At 49.9% G+C, this 23,282-nt stretch overlaps 1 protein-coding gene across 1 annotated transcript in view; it reads right to left on the minus strand.

The window, feature by feature from the left end:
• Window positions 1-23,282, minus strand: part of LOC119454624 (tartrate-resistant acid phosphatase type 5) — a 185,670-nt gene that overhangs the window by 161,394 nt on the left and 994 nt on the right. The gene's annotated exons all lie outside the window — the stretch shown is intronic.

The following is a 23,282-nucleotide window of genomic DNA, read 5'->3' on the forward strand; positions in this document are numbered from 1 at the left end:
CATGCAGTGCCGAAAACCTGCTTGCCTTTTGAATATGGACGTAAAGCAAAAAATTGCCCCCACCTCCCCGAAGGGAATCGTGGGGAAATGCGTATGCATTTCTTGCGCCGAGAGTACACGGCGTAGTAATTGTAATGGCGTGAATTAATGACGAGACGAGGATTTGTGCCGTAACCATTTATTTACACATTCATCAGCACCTGTTTGTGTTGTCATTGTACCTGACGGCCATAATCACAGCCTTGTGGAAGCTAAAGCGTACAGTCAAAGGGTCTTTGAGAAGCATGCACACGTCACAGTTTCGGGTAAAGGCGAGATCGATGCAACTTCCGTGAATGGTAGTGGGACACTTGTCGGACTCGGCGGAGGCCCACTGCATAGAGTACTTTGTCCGCATGTACTTCACAAACCACTCGCCACTCTTCTTTCTCACGTCCACGTTAAAGTCACCAACCAATACGACGGGGTCAGATACTTTGGAGCGCGCACACACACATTCCATAGCCGCGTCCAGTTGCGCGGCAACGGCGTCACGAGCGAGGTTGGGCGCGAGGTACACGGTCACCACAACGACTCCGTCTCCGGTGTAGGCAAGGGTGTAGAGGTCTTTGTACGGAGACATGTCTCGAACGGGCGAGGTGGCAACGGCATGCGATATGAGGTTCCCATACACGTTAGCAACGAGATTAACGCCGCAGTATTCGCCGTCCTTGCCGCTTCCAGCAAAGTAGTAGCAAAGTAGTGTGAGGTCACCTCCAGCGAGAGGTGTAATGCTCGGGTTGGATTGTATGACACTTCCTGCTAGGGGTACCGTTGCCGTCAGACATTCGCCTTCACCGACTTTTGCCATCGCCTTGAGAGGCGCCCAGCCAGCGAACTGTCGAGAGTGAGGCGCGCGCTTCACTCCATACGTGCGAGCGAGCGAACGGGAGAGTGGGGCGCAGGGAGGAGAGAGAGCGAACGGCGAGAGAAGGAGCGGCGAAGCACTGCACCTACCCTCTCCTACGCGCTCTCCACACACGCGGGAACTCCGCCAAGTTCCCGCGATGCGAGCGCCCTCACACGCCAGAGCGCGCTCCTCCTTTCCACTCACTCTCCGCTAGTCCGCCCGCACGACCTGCAAGGTAAAGACATGGTATGGTGCAAGGTATGGTAGCGATGCTTCCATAGAAGCCCATACGTTCAAAACCTGGTTGCTTACCGGCGGTTCATGGGGCTTAGCGCCATCTGTGTGAGGAGGGAACACTTCCGGCGAAAGAAAAATAATTTGACGTCATATTCGTCAAAACCAGAAGTGACGTCATTTTGTTCTCATAGGCGCGAAATTTGTTTTCGAAGGCCTGCCATTGAGCTGTATATTCAAGTGCCCCGCCATTCGACTTGATGGGCATTCCGAGTTTTCAGCGCGAAAAGCGATGCCGGAAAAGATCAGCCGTACGGGTGTCGAAATCGCATCGCTGCACAGAACATACTTTCTTTGGAGGCCGACGAACGCTTTGGGCGTGGATTGCGTAGACAGCTCATCCTTTCGTCGGACGCCAAGCCCGTCGGCCAGCGCTGTTGCACGAAAGCAACTAAAGTAAAGAAGTATCTGACGGTCGCAACTCACTACTTTTGAATGCACAGGTTAAGGAACAATAAAACTACCCGCGTCACCTAATTCAGACAAACGTCGACATGCAACACAACACATGTGAGGGGGGATTATTGTAACAGGTGAACTTTACCAGCGCGCCTTTCCACGCACTCCAAGAGCTGCATTGCATTGCAACTGATAGCGGCGTCAACGCCCGCCGCTATCGATGGGTGCTCTCACGGTGGGCGCTGAAACAAGGTATTTATTGATAATGATCAAGTAAAACAGAGTGGTATCTTCTTTCCTCGCCATGCGTATATAAAATAGTTTAGGAATTTTATTTTAGTTGAATGAATCTAACTGCGTCTCGCTTTAATTTAAAAAAAATGCTTTTTTTCTTTCCCATTGTTTATTCCCTCCAAACATAGTTGCGCTTCAATCGCTGCTCCCATAACCACCCTTGCTGATCTCGGTGACAATTGGTTCTGAACCGCTTTTCGCCCGAAGCTTCGCGACCTATCTGGATCGACCTTGCGACCTGCTGCGGTTGCTAGGGGCGAGGATAAGCGCGCACGCCCGCAGCTGTTGCTATGGGAGAGGGAGTGAGAGCGGAGAGATAACACCTGCCGGCGCGCGGACACCGACAGACGCCTGACATGCCCCGACTAAGAAATGCATTCGCATTTAAAATTGCGCTCTGTACTTTTGTCGTCTGTGTCGGAGGGTAGAATATCATAGACGAGGTGCAAAACTGACGCATATTGACCCTTTCCGCGGCGATCCCATGGGCGCTGCTATGTTTGGTCACGTGGTGACGCGTCCATTGCTTGCCTCAACTGCCTCCGTTACCTCCTTGTTTACAATGGAAGTGTACGACGCCGGCGAGGCTTAGAAAACCTCTGTTTTCGGAGGTATCGTAGACGGTGACTAGGTGGACGACACGAAGCTTTGATCACAGCTTCAGAGAACATTCAAAAGCGCTTTCGGAGCTGATTAAGCTATGTCCAAACGGCGCAAGCAGCCTATATGGTATTTGTTCTAAAAGTGGGGCTAAATATGTATTCCAAGCTATCCCAGCTTTCCCATTATGAATTCAGTCAGGATTAATGTGTTTTGCTCTTTGTTCATTATTCGGGAAATATTTTGAAGCAGTGACTTGTCAGTTTCTGACTCAGTGAAGTTGCTCGGTGCAGCCACTATCGGATTATTTTCTGCCTAATCGCTCGCGGGTGTGCTCAGTTCCGATAGATTTGTTCTTGCTGCGCACAATGCTTGAAACGTAGCTGTTTTGTAAATTGTAATACCTTGTAGAAAATATATATTACAGCTAGTAACTCGCTTACTCTTGTGAACCGTCCCGAAACATTCAGCTTCGACCATTCGTGCGTCATAGGTGTAGCCCGTCATTTATTGTGCGTATATAGTTCGCATATATTCAAGTGTGCGCCCATTCACTTATTCTTGATACGTCGGCGATAGAGTGGGCGTAATTAAGTTTTCCTGCCATTTGGGACAGATGTGTATAGATTACGTGCGCGAAATTTACTATGACAGGAAGCGGCGCTACTCCCTTTGTCATTGTTTAACGAGTGGTACTCACTCTTGCCGACGTTCTGGGGATGAAGCCCTTTCTTTGAAGGTTAGCGATACAAGGCTGGCGGATGAGCAAATTTCTGTATCCTCGAGGAAATCCGTACATCACGAAGTGCCGGTAACACGTTCGGACAGTTGCAGCAGCGGTCCGCGAACTTGGCCACACAGATTCATTCTATTCCTTAACATGCCAGTCACTATTTTTGCAGCCAACTACTGCAAACGTCTTCAATCCACATGATTTAATCTAGCATGATTGGAGCACAGTGTGTTAGCGAAAACTCAGTTGCATTTCCAACAGCTGATCGCACAGAAGCAAGGTAGAAGCGGTAATGGTTTCGTATTCGTGAGTGGTCGCTGAGGAGAGGTATGGCGCACCGCCGTGAGCGCCATCTCGTTTCTCTAAAACAAACTGCTCCGCGAAAAGGGTCAATAGTAGTGCATTATGAATCTGCTACTCAAGTTGCACCAGACATAGCAATCAATCTACAATGCATTGGATAAGTGACCATAAGTATGTCTGACGCATTAAAAATCTATTCCACTGATCATTCTGAGCTATAAATGTGAAATGCACGCTGTTTTCAGCCACACACAGTGCCTACATATTTTTGACCTGCACCACAAAGAGCTGATGCGGCAAAAAAAAAAAATGCGTACGCCTGAGTGTTACAGTCCTTTTCAAGCAATGTTATATTGCTTTTCATGGTATCTGAGTTTACGTAATACACTTCTGTATTTACAGATTGCTTCACATGTTTATAGCTAAAATCTACAGGGAAAACCACACCAAACTACCTGCAATGTGACGGGGAGGTCACAACGCGAGTATTAGTGAGGGGTCCGTCTCGTCAATCGATGTGTTCTTGCACTATAAATGTAAAATGTCACACCAGAAAATCTGAGCATCCATTCTTACATTTCAAACGCTTTCTTGAATGCTAGGCAATCATGCTTGTAGGCACATTCTGACAGCAAATCTGCACCACCTTAACTTTAGCGCGAAGGAAAAGGATGTTTGTGCATAGCCAAGGAGTTCTAGTCTACCTGCAGGAATATAGCCGTGCCTGGTGGCACCGATAGTTCAGGCGTAACAGAAAACAACTGGTAAAGAAAGCGGCCGCTAAAGTTGACCCGCATGTAGTAAAATGATGTTATCTAAGCCGCACGCAAACTTGATTTCACACTCAGTGTACTGAATTTCCATAACTTTGATTTGTCAAGTTATTTTAGTGCGCACATACAGCGCTGCAATAAAGTCAATACATTGGTGAGTAATGGGACAATGAATGAAAGATCACTTGTGATGTGCGGATTGGAATAGTACATGTGAATGCATAACCAGTTAACCAGTATGCATGTTTTCATCTGGCAAAATTTTATGTTTGCCACAGAGGCTGAGCCACTGTGCTCTCTTTCACATTGCTCATGGGGGTAATACTCATTAGGTTACTCCTATAGTGACTGAATAACGGAGCACACCAATCTTGCAGTTTTACGCAGAACAACTTGCACATTATTTAGAAAGGTGAACCCAAGGAGCTATTTGTTGGTTCATTATGACAATAAAAAGTCGCAATAAATGTTTCTTCACTTTTTGTGCGGGCCTGTCTTCTGCCACATGAGCAGATGTGGTAGAAGACAGATTTCATTGGCATGTGCATGTTCAAGCCGCTACCAATTAAGAAAAACAAACACAAAACCACTTACTATATTAACCTTTTCACACCACGAGATATCACTGATCTCACTGCGAAACCAATTCACTTGATAATCTTGGTTTGCTTTCAAATCAAACACAAGTACCAAGCCAGCTGGTTATGTTATGCTATGCAGTTTTTTTTTTCGTTTTCCTAAAGTATGGCTGTGCATCAGCTGGCTAGGTGGTTACAACATAAATACATAACACGCAGCCCATGCCCAACTCACTCAAGTAACCTGAGTAGAGCTTCACTTACCATGTACTATCGGCCACAAATTTCACGGACCACGGGATCTCAAAAGACGCTACATCTCCGAGCAGCCTTTAAAAGTAGCCAGTAAAACCGTGCCTTACAATGTTCGCATGCACTAGTAGAGGCTGGAAATTGGAATACCAGGCTGCGTTTTCAGCCTACGCAGATATTCCGCTTTTGCAGCGTAAGCTGTTATGGGCTCATTCCAATAGCCGTTTCGGTTCGCGATGGTGTCCGCCTCCGCCACCGCCATTGAGGACCGTAACCACTATCGCAGGAAATGCGAAAAAAGTACCCGCTCTCCGCCTGGATCGAACCCGCGCCCGGTGCGTGGGAGCCAGATACTCTACCACTGAGCCACGGTAGCGCTTGCTATCAGGCAGTGCAAAAATGCCCTATAAGCTCTCCCTAGGCAGGCGCGCAGGCGCAGATGACCCGAGCCTCCGCCAGTATGGTGGCGCCATCTAGGTAAGGCGCCTGCAAACGCAGCGTGCGCAGGCGCAGACGCCGATATGCGATTCAGACGAGGCGCGCAATCAACGCGATTCCAATGTGAGATGTGCGCCACGTATTCGGGATACGTCTTCGGTACACGTTATGGCGTCTCCTCGCAAGGTACGCACCGCTGCTGAAGAAGCGAAACGTAGAGCTACGTGCGCGGCTACAGCCAGGCATCATCGGGCTCAGCAGACTGCTGTGCAGAGAGCATTACAAGCCGCAGCTCGCCGTCGACGCCAGGCGGCCTGTTCAGATCGTTCTCGTCAAAACGAGGGGAATAGGTTTTGTCGTGAAGACTCTGGTGTGCGTGGTGCCAAAATTGAAGCTACTCTTGAGCCGCTCCACCAGCTTACGCCGAGACTGTGCTGCGTGTGCCGCGCAGGCCTGTGACTTTTTAGTCAGATACCTTGGTCCGTAAACTTTTTTCAGTCGATAGTACATCCTGTGTGGGCTTATTTTTCTATACAGAGTAATAAAAATGGAACATGCGTGTATGATGCTGACAGTATCAAACGGTCTGTAGTCGATCATCCTTGTTTGTTGCCATGGCTGAAAGAGCGAGCATGCATGTCCTGGTGCTGCCTAATTTTTGTGCACTTTGGTAATGTGTTATACATTATTTAAATAATGAATGAGGTATGCCGAAGTAGTAAAAGGGCAACAGATTGGCCACTCAAGCCGCCAAAAAAGAATGTAATTATTGTAAGGGCGTTTATTGCACGCAAGCGTTATGGCTGACCGTCCGATCAGTTCAGGGAACCGCGACCGTGAGCGGCGTAGTCCGAGCGATGCGCTGGAGAGACTGACTCACTAGACAGCGCTGGTAAAGATGCCCCACTGCATCGTCCCTCTTCTTCACTACAATTACCCCGGGGACGAAAAAGGGAGCCGTGCGGCGACCTAACAGTTCGTCACTATTAGGGGATCATAATACGGCTTGAGGCGCTTGACGTTGACAATGTCGCGTCCACGACGGCGCATGTCGAAAGATGGTTCAACGGGCTCAATCACATATTTGACGGGTGATGCACGCTCGACGATGCGGTAGGGACCTTCATACTTAGGCATTAACTTGGAAGACAGACCAGGTGCCGCGGAAGGAACTGAGAGCGACACAAGCGCTCCAGGAATAAAGGTGGGCGCAGAGGTGGTGTCACCGCGAGTGTTCTTCTGGCGCTCTTGGTCATTGGAAGTAAAAGCCCGGGCGAGGTCGCGGCACTCTTCGGCATGTCTCACTATATCAGAAATGGGCGCACATTCAGATGCGTCGTGCCGGTATGGTAGCATTGTGTCGATGGTGTGCGATGGCTGCCGGCCATACAATAAGAAATATGGCGAAAAACCAGTAGTGCTCTGCGTAGCAGTATTGTAGGCGTAGGTGACGAAGGACAGAATGGCGTCCCAGTTTGTGTGGTCGGAGGAGACGTACATTGAGAGCATGTCACCAAGCGTACGGTTGAATAGTTCCGTGAGTCCATTAGTTTGAGGATGGTACGCCATTGTTGTGCGATGACCAACGTGGCACTCTTTGAGAAGAGCTTAAACTACTTCGGAGAGGAAGACCCGTCCGCGGTCACTGAGCAGCTCCTGGAGTGGCCCATGACGTAGGATGAATCGACGAAGCAGGAAGGAGGCAACGTCACGCGCTGTAGCTGCCGGAAGCGCCGCAGTTTCAGCGTATCGTGTAAGGTGGTCAACCGCCACAATGGCCCAGCGGTTTCCAGCCGATGTCATGGGAAGGGGCCCGTACAAATCTATACCGTCGCGCCCAAAGGGCCGGGTGGGGCAAGGTAAAGGTTGCAGCCCTGCTGGAGAGAGGCGAGGTGGAGATTTCCGGCGCTGGCAATCGGGACAAGAGCGTACGAACTTTTGAACGTAGCTGTACATCCCTCGCCAGTAGTACCGCTGTTGAAGGCGCTGGTAAGTCTTGAAAACGCCAAAGTGGGTACACTGGGGATCGGCGTGGAAAGCTGCGCATATTTCGGAACGCAGGCTGCGAGGCACTACTAACAACCACTGGTGGCCGTCGGAGCTGTAATTGCGCCGGTGAAGCAGGTCGTCGCGAATGGCGAAATGGTGAGCTTGACGGCGCAACGCGCGGGTTGTTGACCTGGTCGATGGATCAGAGAGCCAGCCTATAAGCGACGCAATCCAGGGGTCCTTGCGCTGCTCGGAAGCGATGGTGCGAAGGTCGATGGAAGACACAATCAACTGAGATATATGGTTGTCAGCCAAGGGAGGGCGCGAGAGGGCATCGGCGTCCGAGTGCTGTCGTCCGCTGCGGTAGAGTACGCGGATGTCGTAGTCTTGCAGGCGAAGCGCCCAACGTGTAAGACGACCGGACGGATCTTTCAATGACGCCAGCCAACATAGTGCGTGGTGGTCCGTGATGGCATCAAATGGGCGGCCATACAAATATGGCCGGAACTTAGTAAGAGCCCAGATGATCGCGAGACATTCTTTTTCTGTCACGGTGTAATTGTTCTCGGCTTTCGTAAGCGTTCGGCTGGCATAAGCGACGACATACTCAGGGAAGCCTTGCTTGCGTTGCGCGAGGACAGCGCCAAGGCCAACACCGCTGCCATCTGTGTGGACCTCTGTAGGGGCCGTCGGGTCGTAGTGGCGCAAAATTGGGGGAAAGTCAGCAAACGACGAAGACTCGTGAACGCCTCGTCGCACTCTGATGACCACGAGGTGAGGAGCCTGTTGCTCCCTAGGAGCTTCGTCAGGGGCGATATGATGGCGGCGAAATTCCGAATGAAGCGTCTGAAGTACGAGCACAGACCGATAAAACTGCACAATTCTTTGATGGACGTTGGCTTGGGGAATTCGGCAACGGCGCGAAGTTTGTCGGGGTCGGGGAGAATTCCGTCCTTGGATACGACATAGCCAAGTATCGTGAGTTGCCGTGCAGCAAATCGGCATTTCTTTATGTTTAATTGTAGGCCGGCGTTCGATAAACACGTCAAAACACGCCGGAGGCGTTCAAGGTGCGTGGGGAAGTCGGGAGAGAAAACTACAATGTCGTCAAGATAGCACAAACATGTGTGCCACTTTAAGCCTCGCAGAACTGTGTCCATCATGCGCTCGAATGTCGCGGGCGCATTACAGAGTCCAAAAGGCATGACGTTAAACTCGTACAAGCCGTCGGGCGTGATAAAGGCTGTTTTCGGTCGATCGACTTCTTCCATAGGCACTTGCCAATGCCCGGAGCGCAAATCCAGAGATGAAAAGAACTCGGCTCCTTGCAGGCAGTCAATTGCATCGTCTATGCGTGGCAGGGGATAGACGTCCTTGCGAGTGATCTTGTTCAGCCGGCGCTAATCGACGCAAAACCTTACGGAGCCGTCCTTCTTTGTAACAAGTACGACAGGAGAAGCCCATGGACTTTTCGAAGGTCGAATTACTTCGCGCCGAAGCATGTCGTCGACTTGCTCGGTAATCACACGACGTTCGCTGGCAGAAACGCGATACGGGCGTTGTCGCAATGGTGGGTGAGAGCCAGTGTCGATGTGGTGCGTTACAGTCACGGTGTAAGAATAAGGAGAGGTGCTGACACTCTCCCCCCAACGCGCGCGAAAGCGCCGCTCGCTCACGTCCAGATTATGTTCGGCTTGGTTGCAGCTGGTTCTGCGCCGTCGTAAAGGGCGCTGCGGTATGCGGTCCCAGCCTCGGCGGGAAGGCGCGTGCTTCGCTGTCTTTGTGCGCTTTGTGCTTGCATGTGCGGCCGTGCTGTTTTGAAGGCACACTTTTATTGCGATAGCAATTATATGGACACTTCTACCGGATTTCTGCCGTCGCCGTCGTCGTGAGGTTCCCTATAGATAAAACCTGCGCCGCGCGCCGTATGCCCGAGCGGAAGCGTGCGGGGACGCGCGCTATCACGGAGAGCGAACGCACTCAATCACCCACGCGCAAGCAAGGAAGCGGGAAGCCAGCGCCGGAGGGGGGGGGGGGCACACTTCTACGCTGCCAACAACCGCGCTCGTCGCTCGTCCGCACCGTCTCTTATCTCCACACGGCTCTGACCTTTATGCGGCGTGCATTCGCCGCTCAGTTTCCGTTGAAGCGATAGACCGCACGTACCTTCGCCCGCTGCTGCGGCGTATATATGCGCTTGCTGCCAGCGTTTTGACAGTCGTTGTCTGCAGTGCGCGCTCACACCTCGCTCACACCACGCTTGTTCAATCAGTTAGTAATAGCCGGGCCACATTTTACAACGCACGCTACACATGCAATGCTGCCCGGGTCGGCAGTGCAGCGCTACAGGTGTGTCCCTTCGCACGCGCTGCCCACGGGAAGCGCTTCTCATCAACACCACCGTTTCACACGCGCCTCCTCGTGGTCATCGAGTCTCTCATTATGTCGGTCTACTTACGCCGCAGCACACCTGCTTACTTAATCAGCTCATGTTTACTACAATTCATATTGCTACCAAAGCCGCTCACCTTACTTCGTATGACATTGCTGTGTTGCTATCGCATTCATTGCTTCGCCCTTAGGGCGAAGCTGTGAAATTTTTTTGTTCACGCGCTTTTCATCATCTTGTGCTTGTGTATTGTCGTCACGGGCCCTCGACCAAGGTGAAAGCGGCCTTCTGAGAGTTTTAAATGGGCAGAAAGTGCTTCGTCACGAACTGCAATTCTGGATACCGAACTTGTGCGGAGCGTGTGCCTCTATTCAAAGTGCCGTCCGACAGCGGTCGTCTAGAGCAGTGGCGCCGTGTAAATCTGAGGGCAGACCGAACTCTAATGCCTACCGACCATGTTTGCGCCAAGCATTTTTCAGAGGATATGATATCGACGGCATATTACGCGGAGCTCGATAAAATGATGCTACTTGATGCGCCAAAGAGCCCAGTTCTGTCTGCAAATACAGTTCCCACCTTATTTCCGAACTGTCCAAAGAACCTCACACGGTCAAATAAACCTCGAAAGCCGCTGCGGAAGACAGAACCTCCTGTGTGCCACAAAAACTGCTGTGTGCCACAGCAGTCTGTGCAAATTTTGCTGCATGTATAAGATATATACTGGGTGTCTTAACTATCATGCACCAAGATTTAAAAAATATGAAAATGTTGCATAGCTGGACAGAACCAAGGCAATGTTGTCTGTCGTCTCTTGGAGATACTCAGATTATTTTTTGCATTCCGCCTTATTACATAATTATTTTCATAACTGATTAATCAACTTTTCTAATGCTATAATTAGATAAAAAAGTGCGAACGAGAGAATTGCACAGCAACATGAAAGATTCCTGATGCAGCTTTTTGTTGCTCAATACGTGATACATAAAAGTGTTTTCCGAGCGTGAAAGAAACCCGCGAATAGACTCAAAATTGCCGCGAGGCACTTTGCGTGTATTCGTGGGCTTCTCTCACGCTCGTAAAAATGCTTCTACGTAGCGTGTATTGAGTAATAGAAAGCTGTATCGGGAGCCTTTCATGTTGCTCTCCAATTTTCTCATTGAAACTTTTAATATAATTAAAATATTTGAGAAGTTCATAAATAATTATGACTAATCATGTAATTAGGCCAAATGTAAAAAATGTTCTCAGTATCTCCAAGGGACGGAAAACAACATTACCTTGGTTCTGTTCAGCTACATGACATTTACATGTTTTTAAATCTTTGTGCACCCTGTAGAATACTGCTGTTTTCTGTGCAGATGTGTGCCTGATTTTCAAATTTGTGCCATCCTGGATACTGAATGTTTTTTACAACGCGCGTGCGGTGTATATTACACGCTTGCATGTTTTTATTCAACATTTTTGCATTGTGGAAGTGTATGAGAGCGTAAGCTTCCGGGAAGGCTATCCTCTATTAAAATTATCGAGCTGCTTCATGCACAATTTTTTTTTCTCTCTTTGCAAAAAAAAAATTAAAAGTCTATGTGATTATTGTGTGCTGGGTATAAGTGTTTTTGTGGACAGGCTGTAGCATGCATTATAAAATACGCTTACATTGGCACATTCGCATATGCAATTTAAGAAAAAAGAAAGTCACCTCTTAGATCCTGCAAGAGTCACTCGCTCCCCAAACGACGAAAGCCAAATGAATAATATACACAGTCTATGTTAAGTGGAATTGAAATAAAAATGATTTTCACAAGTAAACTGTATTAGTGATATTGTAATCCAAGACAAAACGCCTGCCTTCGTCCCGCCTGATAAATTATCTTTTGAAAGATTTCTTTACATAGCTATGTGCTTTCTCATCATAGGTTCTAGCCATGAACACCCACTTTGCTTTAGTGCGTTGCATATCGCAAGCTTGCGCCGTTTCATTTCTTATATTATATCGCGCCAACACTGAATTCGCTTGACGATGCTTGAACGGTTTTCTGAGTTTGAATTTTTCGATGCAGTCACTAATTTCTTCTGATCGAGGGATAGCACGCGGGCTTACGCTTTAATTTTTTTATGTTTACCACCGCTACTATCCAGAACTTTACACCGATAGATGCAGATTCTGTCAAGAAAGGGCGGACTTGCAACATATGGTTTGGGCTTGTCCTGGGACACCCATACAGAATAGAACGCACAAGACCAGAGAGCAGTGGGAGACCGCGCTGCTCAGCTCTGCACCGGAAGACCAACTTAAGGCAATCCAGCTGGCCGAAGATGCCGCCAGAGCCCAAGGGCTCGAGGCCGTCATCTAGGTAGAGACGCCTAGGTCTCACAAATCTGCTACACAAATAAAGTTTATTCCTCCTCCTTGTATGCATGACTAGATCGGCCGCAACAAAATGTGCGCGCGAGCGGAGTGTGAGTGGGCGTTGAGTGCTGCCCGATCGATGCGTGTTCACATCATTCACGCCTTGCACAATATACGTTCATGTTAGCAAAGCATTCAGCCTGGTACACTTATCACTTTAATCTGAAATAACGAATTTCCTTCGCGCTTTGAGTTTTACTGGCGCCACTATGAACGAAAATTTAGCGGAGGCAGAGGAATGCCAAGCCGCTGGCGCCGCTAAGCTGGTGATGATGATGATGATTTATTGGCATCCCCTTTGAAACGGGGTGGCGACAAATAGTCACCTAGCCTGCTTGATTTAATCAGGTATACTACACATGTTCTTTATCTCGCATATTTGTATACCTTTTTCAAAAATTTAGCTTGTACCACTGCCTATGAGGGACCGCTGGCCGTGGCGCCATCTATCTGCTCGCAGCTGAGTTACTCGGTGCGCCCGCACGCGGCCGAACATAATCTGGACGCTCGCTCGCGCGCGGTGTCAACACCTAAATATTCTTCCACCGTGGTTACAGTGGAAGTCCGACCCAAGGAAGCTTGCGCCACGTCGAAAGACGAACGAAATTCTTCCAAGAGGGACAGCAGCTGGGAACGCTGGGCTATATGCCAGTGCCAGTGTCGCCAGTGTCGTAAGGGTTCCAGCGATGGAAGAACCAAATACATCTCTGGGCAATGCGTCAGATGTAGAAACAGCACTGAGTGTACGGTAGGTGGCGGAATGAATTCGGGTAGTCGGGCACGTCGATAACTTGCTCGTCGTCGATGGCTTACACGGTACCAACACATTCTCCTCGGAGCAGCGTGACAGGGTATGGGCACAGGTTACAAACGAAAATTGTGCTAGTGCCCTCGATGATGTCCATGGTCGCAAACGGTAGCAACAGGCCCTTCCGTGCGAGGAAACGGCCAGACGGCGAAAGTAATGCAATGGCGTCCGAGAGGCCACTGCAGTGCATGGACACGATCATTGAGGCGTTGGGAGTAACCTGAGTGTCGGCTTCAACGATCAGTTTCCTGGAAAGCGGCGGAGCGTCAGTGGGCGTCAAATCTAGCAGCGGCGGTAGTTCCATTTCGGCCCGTGCGCAATCGATAACGGCATTGTGGCGCGAGAGAAAATCCCAGCCGAGGATGACATCGTGAGAGCAGGAGGAAAGGATGAAGAATTCTATGGCGTAGACAACGTCGTGAATTTCTACACGAGCAGTGCAAGACGCCAAAGGTCCAATATGCTGAGCACTGGCTGTGCGAAGGGATAGTACGGACAGGGGCGTCGTGACTTTCCGAAGTAAGCGGCAAAGTGTAGCGTCCATAACAGATACGGCTGCTCCTGTGTCCACGAGTGCAGACGCGCGGACACCGTCGACAAACACGTCTATCACATTTAATGGGCTGCAATGAGGACTTGTGCACTTCGACGTTGACGCAGCCCTTGCCTCTTGGACTGCGACTGTTAGTTTTCCTCATCCCGAGTGACGGGATGAGGCCGCATCGGCGATAACGAGCGCCGGCGTGGAGATGGGGAACGGCGGGTGTTCGGCGGCGGGCGGTATGTCGGTGACACACCGGAAGGTGAGTCGTAAGATGGACGGGGCGAATGGTTTGGCATGGATGATGCGACGCTGGGCGGCTGCACACGATTACAGAAACGAGCCACGTGACCGGCGTAGCCGCAGGCAAAGCATATAGGCCGGTTGTCAGACGTACGCCACCGGTTCGCTGTGGCTGGTCCCGCCCACGTCGGAGCACGCCCTGTATGGAGCGGCTGGTGATATGACTGTATAGCGGGCTGCACTGGTGACCTAGCCACGACGTCGGCATAAGTGAGGGGCACAGGCGCAGAGAGTTGGTGGGGCCTCGCGACGACTTCAGCGTAGCTGAGCGGTGCTGGTGCCAGAGACTGTTGGGGTGGAGCCACGACCTCGGTGTAGCTCAGTGGCACAGCCGCAGGAACATGGTGGCGTTGGATGGGCAATACGTCGGCGATTTCTTGCTCGATCGCGCGGCGGAGCGGAGGCACGATAGTCGAAGCGGGCTGTGGCACATTCGGCGGCTGAGCGAAGGGTACCAAGGAGATTTGGCGCGCTACTTCCTCCCGAATGAATGCCTTCATTTCCGCAAGCAGTGCGGTCTGGTCGAAGGTGGTAGCCAGACCAGCGATGTGTTCATCGCGTGAGGAAGACCGACGAGTCAATGAGCGCTGCCTATGTAGGTCCTCGTAACTGTGGCATAACGTAACAATCTCTGTGACGGATTGGGGGTTCTTGGCGAGCAGCATGTTGAAAGCGGCGTCCTCGATTCCCTTCAGAAGGTTTCTGATTTTGTCTGATTCCGACATCGTCGCGTCCACGCGCTTACACAAGTCCAGGATATCTTCGATATAGCTAGTGAAGGACTCTCCTGGCTGTTGGGCTCGTCCTCGCAAGCGGGATTCCGCTCGCACCTTGCGCGCAGCAGGACGACCAAACGCAGCTATTAACGAGGTCCTGAACGCGGATCATGTAGGAATTTCTGTCTCGTGGTTGTTGTACCAGAGGCTGGCCACGCCGGCGAGGTAAAAGAGCACGTTGCTTAGTTTCGCGGCATCGTCCCATTTATTGATGACGCTTACTCGCTCGTACGTGGCCAGCCAGTCCTCCACGTCGTTGTCGTCTGGGCCGCTGAAAACAGGAGGATCCTTGTGGCGAGGTAGACCAGAGCACACGACGGAGGGTGCAGGAGGTGTTTGCTGGGTCGTCGGCTGAGATGCGACCTGAGACATGGTTGAGGAGAGGGTACGGGATCGAAGCTCCAGGATGCGTTCGAGCGCAGCACTATCCACCACTTGTAAGGGCGTTTATTGCACGCAAGCGTTAGGGCTGACCGTTCGATCAGTTCAGGGAACCGCGAGCTACATTATTCTTCACTACATTATTTAATTTCGCTGGAAATAAGTTGTGCTTTCAGCACTATAAAATATTATTATTGCGATAGCAATTATATGGACACTCAAAACCAGATTTCTGCCGTCGGCGTCGCCGTGGCCGTCGCCGTGAGGTTCCGTATGACGTCAATGGAGATGAAATTGTCGCCGCGCGCCGAACGCTGTATGTGCGAGTGAAAGGGCGCGAGGGACGCGCGCTTTCACGGGGAGTGAACGCACGGCGGAGAACAAACGCGCGTTCTGCGCTGTGCTCCCTTAAGGGCTGCAGAAGTAGGCGTCTCTTTCCTCCTCTACAATCACCATATATGTAGAGCAAACGTGCCTTCTTCCGACGCGCGACAGGCCGTGGGGGAGGGGGGGAGGGAAGGGAGGCGACGTTTAGCTGCGGCACCAAGTGCTTATTTATACCCGAGGCTCCGGCAACAATCACCAACGCCGCACGCATTTTGAGCGAACGCGGGCAAAACGCCGACGGCGTCGACAACAGTTCTGCGTGTTGCCGGTGCTTCTGCATGTCCAAGTTTATACAGCTGATAAAGCTGCTATCATTACTCCGTATAGCTCTCTTCAAATTTGTTATCGCAATTGATGCTTCGCCTTTGAGGTGAATCTGCGACAACTTTTTTGCTTTGAAATAAATATTCTTCTTGAAAACATCTTATGAGTATATACCTGTATAAGGTGACCACTATGAGTACCGTATTGCTGTTATGCTAGTCATAATAAACTGTACCACTCGCTGCTTAACTTCCAATTCCTTGCTGCATCAAGTTAACCACTTATGTACAACCTTTTTACACACGGTGAGAACTTCATCGATGACTGAGCACATCTTTGAAGATTTATTTTGTTCGGATAGTTTACAAGCAGCAAGTAATAAATTTCTGAGAGGCACGGTTTACCCAGCACTTCGACTTTGGTGGTTTTATATGTGTAAAGAAAAGTCCCAGTTTCGCCCAAAAGGCGGAACATCGATTGCGATAGAAAATTAGCAGATACCCATACGAAGTAGGGATAGTGCTTTTATCGGCCGTGTAAACTTGTGAACATTCGCTTGTTAAATAAATGAACAAGCATGGTGTCAACGCGCACAGCAAACATGATCACATCACACTCAATGACCGCGGACACTCACTGGCAAAACACTGGCGTGAGGATATGCGGCAGCAGCAGCGAGCGAAGTGACTTTCGTGTTGTCTATAGCTACAACGCAAACTGAGCGCCGAGAACACACAGCACGCACAAAGCTAATATGCGTTGACGCACCTAGACTATATATGCTCTCTACGCAGATCGCTCTGAAGACATGGCCACGCGAACGCGCGCAGCCGCCACATACGCCGTTGCAGCCGGAGTACCATATTCATGATATAAGCGCGAAGAAGACACGGACGGAGGCGGAAGGAGACAGGACGAGCTCGTCCTGTCTTCTTCCGCCTCCGTCCGTGTCTTCTTCGCGCTTATATCAAGAATATGTTACCGTACCAACTCGCCCAACTATCCATTCTTATGAAGCCGGAGTACGACGCCACCCCCTCCCTCCGGCGCCTCGTAATGTTGAGCGCCTCTCGCGCGTTGAAACACGGCGCACTTTCTACCCACTCTCCTCGCTTTCACACGGGCGAGATTTAGCCGCGATCGTCGGCTCACCCTCGCAAGCTTTCACTCGCACATACGGCATACGGCGGGCGGCGATGATTTTATCGCCCTTGGACTTTACACGGAACCTCACGGCGATGGTGACGACGACAGCGACGGCGACCCTGAAGCAGAAATGCTCCTGGATTGTTCATATAATTGCTATCGCAATAAAAAAAGCATCAACAAGCATGACATGCGTGCATTTGCACGTATATCGGCAAGCTGTACTCAGAGCCCCACACGCGTACTCAGTGGTAGAGAGGGGTGTCTTGAGGACCTACGCAGCTGTATTCCGCGACAGTTGTGCGCGTGTTCCGTATTTTTGCAAGCTACCACTAGCACTACAGAAACTGCGCTATCGCACGGAACACACGGATTTCGAACGAATCACTTTCGGCGAAACTATCGCTTTCGTGTGACGTAGAACGCGGCACGTTCGATAAGTTTTGCTCAACCATCCAAAGCAGCGCATACTGAAAGTGATCGACCGAGAATACGTCCCATGCTGCGACATGATATGATTGCAACACATTTTTAAAAGGTGGCGCAGATAAGATGACTGTACAGTGTTTCTAACAATGATGACGGCGCCAATGCAACACATGCGGCTGCAGAACAGAATGTGGCAGCCAAGAGTTCTATTTTCACCATGACGCGGAAACTTGAACTCACATCTGCAAAAATATGCCAGTGTCGTCTGTTGTCAAACGTAGTTGACAACCTCGAACACCTTTGCTCCACCGAGTGGTTGCCAGCTGCCAACAGATCACGTCGTCGAATAGGGGTGCCCGTGCGATCCGTATGTACGGATTCAGCGTGCGCCGAATTTTGCGACACGATCCGCTTGCGGGCGTACACGGGCGGAACAGGACGACCGGATTGACCGTGTTTCGTCCCTTAGCGCTGCGAAAGATCGCTATGAGTCCTTCAGTTTTAGGAATCCTGTGTTATGAGCATGGGCATGATTTTAGTAGCCATACTTAGCGCCGCGCCAACTTATCCGGCAATTTTCAACTTGCTGACGGAGTCGCTACCTTCTTAACCATTGCCTCCAAGATCGGATGGTGCGCAATCTCGGAGTCAATGCTCCAACAAAAACCAGAATAGTCGTGTGGTGGTGCTTTTAGATAGGTATTGGCGTCACTGTTGATTAATGCCATTGAACTAGTGATTAAAACGAATAACAATCCCGTTGGATGGCGGGAAAGCAAGATGAACTTCATAAACAAAGGGAAATGAGATGTGGATAAGACCAGCTCGTACAGGCCAGTTACAGTAACGTCGGTGATATATAGAATGGCAATGCAAGCCATAAAATTAGAACTGTCGAAGTGGGCGGAGAAAAAATGATGTACTGGGGTAAATACAGAAAGGGGGCATACTAGGCAGACGCTTAGATGATAATATGTTTATACTAACTCAGTGCGTAGAGATTTCGGTAGCTCAGAATAGACATTTATCGATAGCATTGCTTGAAATTAAGGTATGTATGTATACTAGAACGTAGACTGGGAGGTGTTATGGAATATTCTCAAGCACGAAGGCATAGATGACGATTTCGTGGAGCTGCTGAGAGAGATATATAAAGAGAACCGAGTATAAATTGAATAGGAAGGTTGAAAGTGTAATGAAGTGGTGGAACTTCACCAAAGACTGAAGCAAGGATGCCCTCTGTCTCCATGGTTGTTCACGCTTTATGTTAAGGCCATAGAAAGACAACTGGAAAACAGCCAATTAGAATTTGATTTCCAACAAAATGTCCCCGCACTGATGCATGCGGACTACAGAGTGCTACTAGTGGACAACGCAAGAGATTTACAGACAATGGCCAATATGTGTGGCAACGCAACGACAAATATACGCCTTAAATTTGGCACAGAGAAATCGGGAATTATGATCTTTAATGAAGAGCCGAGTGACTTCGTGGTGTCGATTCAACAGCAAGTCGTCACCATAGTCAAGCAATATAAATACCTGGGCGTATACATAAATGAAGTAAAGTCTTACTCAAGTACCCACCAAGATAATTTTAAAATAAAAGGGAAGTGGAATGCAGCAATAATGAAACACAGAGCACTGTGGGGCCACAATAAGTATCAGGTGGTGCGTGGAATCAGGAAAGGAGTCGTGGTACCAGCGCTTACGTTCGCAAATGCCATTCTATGCTTAAAATCTGATATCTTGTCGGGGTTGCAAGTTAACCAAAGATCAGTAGGCCGGTTGGCTTTGGGAGCCCACAGTAATACCACGAAAGAGGCAGTGCAGGGTGACATGGGCTGGGCGTCTTTTGAAGTCACAGAAGCACAGAGCAAAATAAGTTTTAAAAAAAAGACTCAGGAACATGGATGAAAATAAATGGGCGGCTTAAGTGCAGACGTATCTGTACCTGAAGATCGTGGAAACAGAATGGAGGAAGAGGTCAAGAAAGTTGGCAACCAAGCAGAGCTTAATTGAAACTGTAAATGGAGAACCAAGAGTCATGAGAAAAAATTGAGAGAAATAGAGAGAATTGGCTGCAAAGAATGGAAAAATAAAGGACAATGGAGATCTACATGAATGCGAAGAAAAAAATTAGAAGGGAAAATCTGTACGATAGCTCAAAGGGCAAACCCTTGCTATTTGAGGCTCGAGGTGGTTGCCTAAGGACCAAAACATACCGGAACAAATATTCCGAACTAGATGAGGCATGTGTATGCTGCAGCAAAAATCTGGAGACCACTCGGAACATACTAATGGAATGCGAAGGGATTAACCCAGCGAGACCAGAACGCAACGTACAACATTCAGAAGTGCGTGGATTTAAAGTAGACGACATTATCAACTGGTCAGCAGTCAAGATAAGCAAGAGACGTTTACAGTACTGGCGGGAAAAAAGAGGGAAGAGACTGACAAGATCGTATCCATTATTACAGGCATATAGGCAGCGGTACAAGGTAGATATGGAAGATTAAAGAGATGTATACAAGAATGCTTGAAGGAAAATCATGGATAGCATACCTGAGTAACTCAAGCAGGGTAGGAGACGATTTGTCCCCGCCCTGTTTCAATGGAAATTCCAATAAATCATCATCATCACTAAAGTTAGCCGGTGGTATAAACATGTATAGCATACCTTAATGAATCAAATAGGCTATGGGACGATTTGTCACCAGCCCGTTTCAAAGGAGATGCCAATAAATCATCATCGCGGAGGCGCCGCCTGGCGATGCACGGGGTACCTGTACTGTTGAGGCTGAAGATACGAATACCAGGCTACACGGGCAATGTGCCATAAATATTGCTTTCATTTTTTTCTTGCTATGGCGCAGATTTCTGTGCCTCTTTTCTCGACTTCTCCACTGCTGTTGGTGCTGCTGCTGTCGCCATTTTGCACGCCGCGTAGCGAGACGGTTGAGAACGTGTATAATGTCTACATGGCAGGGACGCGGGGGAGGCGTCTGTGGGCCTATTCCAGCAAGAACCTTGAAGTCGTGGCGACAATACCCTCCGGAGCTCTCTGGTCGTCAAAGTGACCTCTGGAACTATCTGGCTGTCACAAAGAGCGCTGAATCCAAGCGCGTGCCGCGTGTCACGCAAGCCAGCGAAAGAACACGCCGGCCCCGCGGCAACTTCAACAGAGGGGGAGTGCGCATACGCCTCAAACAACGACCCGAACAACGGCGCCTAGAAGTCTAGAAGAGCATAGACGAGACGACGGTAACGAGAGAGCACACGCGCGCGCCGAGACACCTTCTCACCCGGCGAGTTGAGAGAGATAACTACAGCGTGAGCGCGCGCCAACAGCATGAGTCATCACCCCCCCCCCCTTTTTTTTTATTGCGATAGCAATTATATGGACACTTCAACCGGATTTCTGCCGTCGCCGTCGCCGTGAGGTTCCCTATAGATAAAATCTTCGCCGCGCGCCGTATGCCCGAGAGGAAGCGTGCGGGGACTCGCGCTATCACGGAGAGCGAACGCACTCAATCTCCCACGCGCAAACAAGGAAGCGGGAAGCCAGCGCCGGAGGGAGCGGGAGGGGGGGGGGGGGCGCAGTTCTACTCTGCCAACAAGCGCGCTCGTCGCTCGATCGCACCGTCGCTTATCTCCACACGACTCTGACCTTTATGCGCCGTGCATTCGCCGCTCAGTTTCCGTTGAAGCGATAGACCGCACGTACCTTCGCCCGTTGCTGCGGCGTATGCGCTTGCTGCCAGCGTTTTGACAGCCGTTGTCTGCAGTCATTCAGTGTGATCTATTCATGTTTGTTTGTGCGCGCTCACACCACGCTTGTTCAATCAGTTAGTAATAGTCGGGCCACATTTTCCAACGCACGCTGCACATGCAATGCTTACGGGTCGGCAGTGCAGCGCTACAGGTGTATCCCTTCGCACGCGCTGCCCACGGGAAACGCTTCTCATCAACACCACCGTTTCACACGCGCGTTCTCGTGGTCATCGAGTCTCTCTTCATGTCGGTCTACTTACGCCGCAGCACACCTGCTTACTTAATCAGCTCATGTTTACTACAATTCATATTGCTACCAAAGACGCTCACCTTACTTCGTATGACATTGCTGTGTTGCTATCGCATTCATTGCTTCGCCCTCAGGGCGAAACTGTGACATTTTTTCAACGCTTTCACAGCGGCGGTTGAAGGTACGAGAAAACACTAGCAGCTTCCTAGGCTTTGGCCATGCTACGAGATCACGACTCCGATAGGAAAGTTCGAGAACGCCTGTGGAAGCTATATAACCGCCGTGCGAGAATCGTCAGTTCGGAATTCAAGGAGTTCGAGAGTTCAGTCCGCACCGGTGAAGACCGAGCGTCTGCGGAAGAAGGGGATTCCCCGGCAAGCTAGTCGACGAGTTCATCGAGCGTCTGCATTTCCGGAAGAAGTTCTTTCTTCGAGATTTGCCCCGCGTTACGTTGAGATCGTCTGACTTCAAGACCAACACTGGTGAATACGATTGGACACTTAATGTTCCTTTTTATTTTGTACTTTACGTGTTGGAATCTTAGTGCTTGTCGTGAATTATTTTCTAGTGTTTGTTAATACCCATCTGATTTGTGTATTGTGTTGTCTAGCCCAAGTGTGCAAGTGTGTGTGCAACTGCCTTGTGTGAAGAATATATTTTGTTGTGTTTTGACAACTGTGGGCTCTGACTCGGTCTTTGGACAGCAACCGGCGTTCGCTGGCGCACCAGAGGGCCCACTCTTAATTGTCCTTGCTTTCGTGGAATTATTTTCGGAAGCTGATAAGTCGGCTTTGGAATTTGCTCCGGCGTCGGCGCCTCGTTCACAGGGTCTGTGACACTGGCCATAGACACAAAGCCATCCGGACGGCTGTGATTACGCGTTAGTCGCTCCCAAAAGCATTGCCGAAGCTCCAGGGCTTGATTTTGCGCTCAACTGCCACAGCCCACAGGAAATATAGTATGGTAGAAAAAGGAGACAGAGAATGCGCAAAGCCAACGTCCTGACGAAATGGGTGAATAATAGCCACACTTCGCTCGTGGCAGCTTGCATACATGGGGTGTCTGTATGCACAGTCCGCGTATACGCACTTATGTCAGCCTGCATACATGGGATGCGGACAACTGACGCAGGTCGTGCAGACGCAGCGCCGCACTGGAGCACCACAGCGTCAAGGCGACAACACGCAAGCGGCTGTCTAGCAAATAAACACCTCAGCCACGATGCGACGTGCCCGTTAATTTTATCTCAGGCTACGAAGAATGGCGCACAACAGCGCCTCGAGCAACCATGTCTTGCTATTTTGTTCTGTGCACTGCGTAGGCGGATGCAAGTGGTGCACGCAAAGTAACACTTAACATTGCATCACAACTGTCGTTGGCCGCTAACGTTAGCGCGAAATATCGATACACGCAAACTGCAAAAAAAAAAACCTTCGCCTAAATCAACTCCCACAGTGCGTGGGATCTGCATACTTTTTTCACATGCGGCGCTCCGCAAGTCTGGAAGGTAGGGAGCCAACATGCAAGCGTGTTTAAAACCGCGCTTGCATGTAGGCTCCCTACTGGAACGCGCATTGTAAAAGAACAATTGTAATTTCGCTTGCAATTTCTTGTCACCCCTCAGCCAACGCAACATCACGCGCGTTATCTGCGCGAGGCTTGGCACGTGCCGTCCTATTTCTTTGAGAAGGAAGTTTGCAGTTGTAATTTATGCAATAAAAAGACAATGCGCATCGCCTCTGACGCCACCGATCATAATTCACAATTAGCCTCATATTCGCCTAGTTCACCCGCCCCCCTTGCGATAGTAAATACCTGAAGCGAAGGGGTAATTACCAATGTTGCTCTCAATGTATCGAGCCGCGGGAACTACGTGTATCTCACA

This window comes from Dermacentor silvarum, chromosome 5, assembly GCF_013339745.2.
Source record: "Dermacentor silvarum isolate Dsil-2018 chromosome 5, BIME_Dsil_1.4, whole genome shotgun sequence".
NCBI lineage: Eukaryota > Metazoa > Arthropoda > Arachnida > Ixodida > Ixodidae > Dermacentor > Dermacentor silvarum.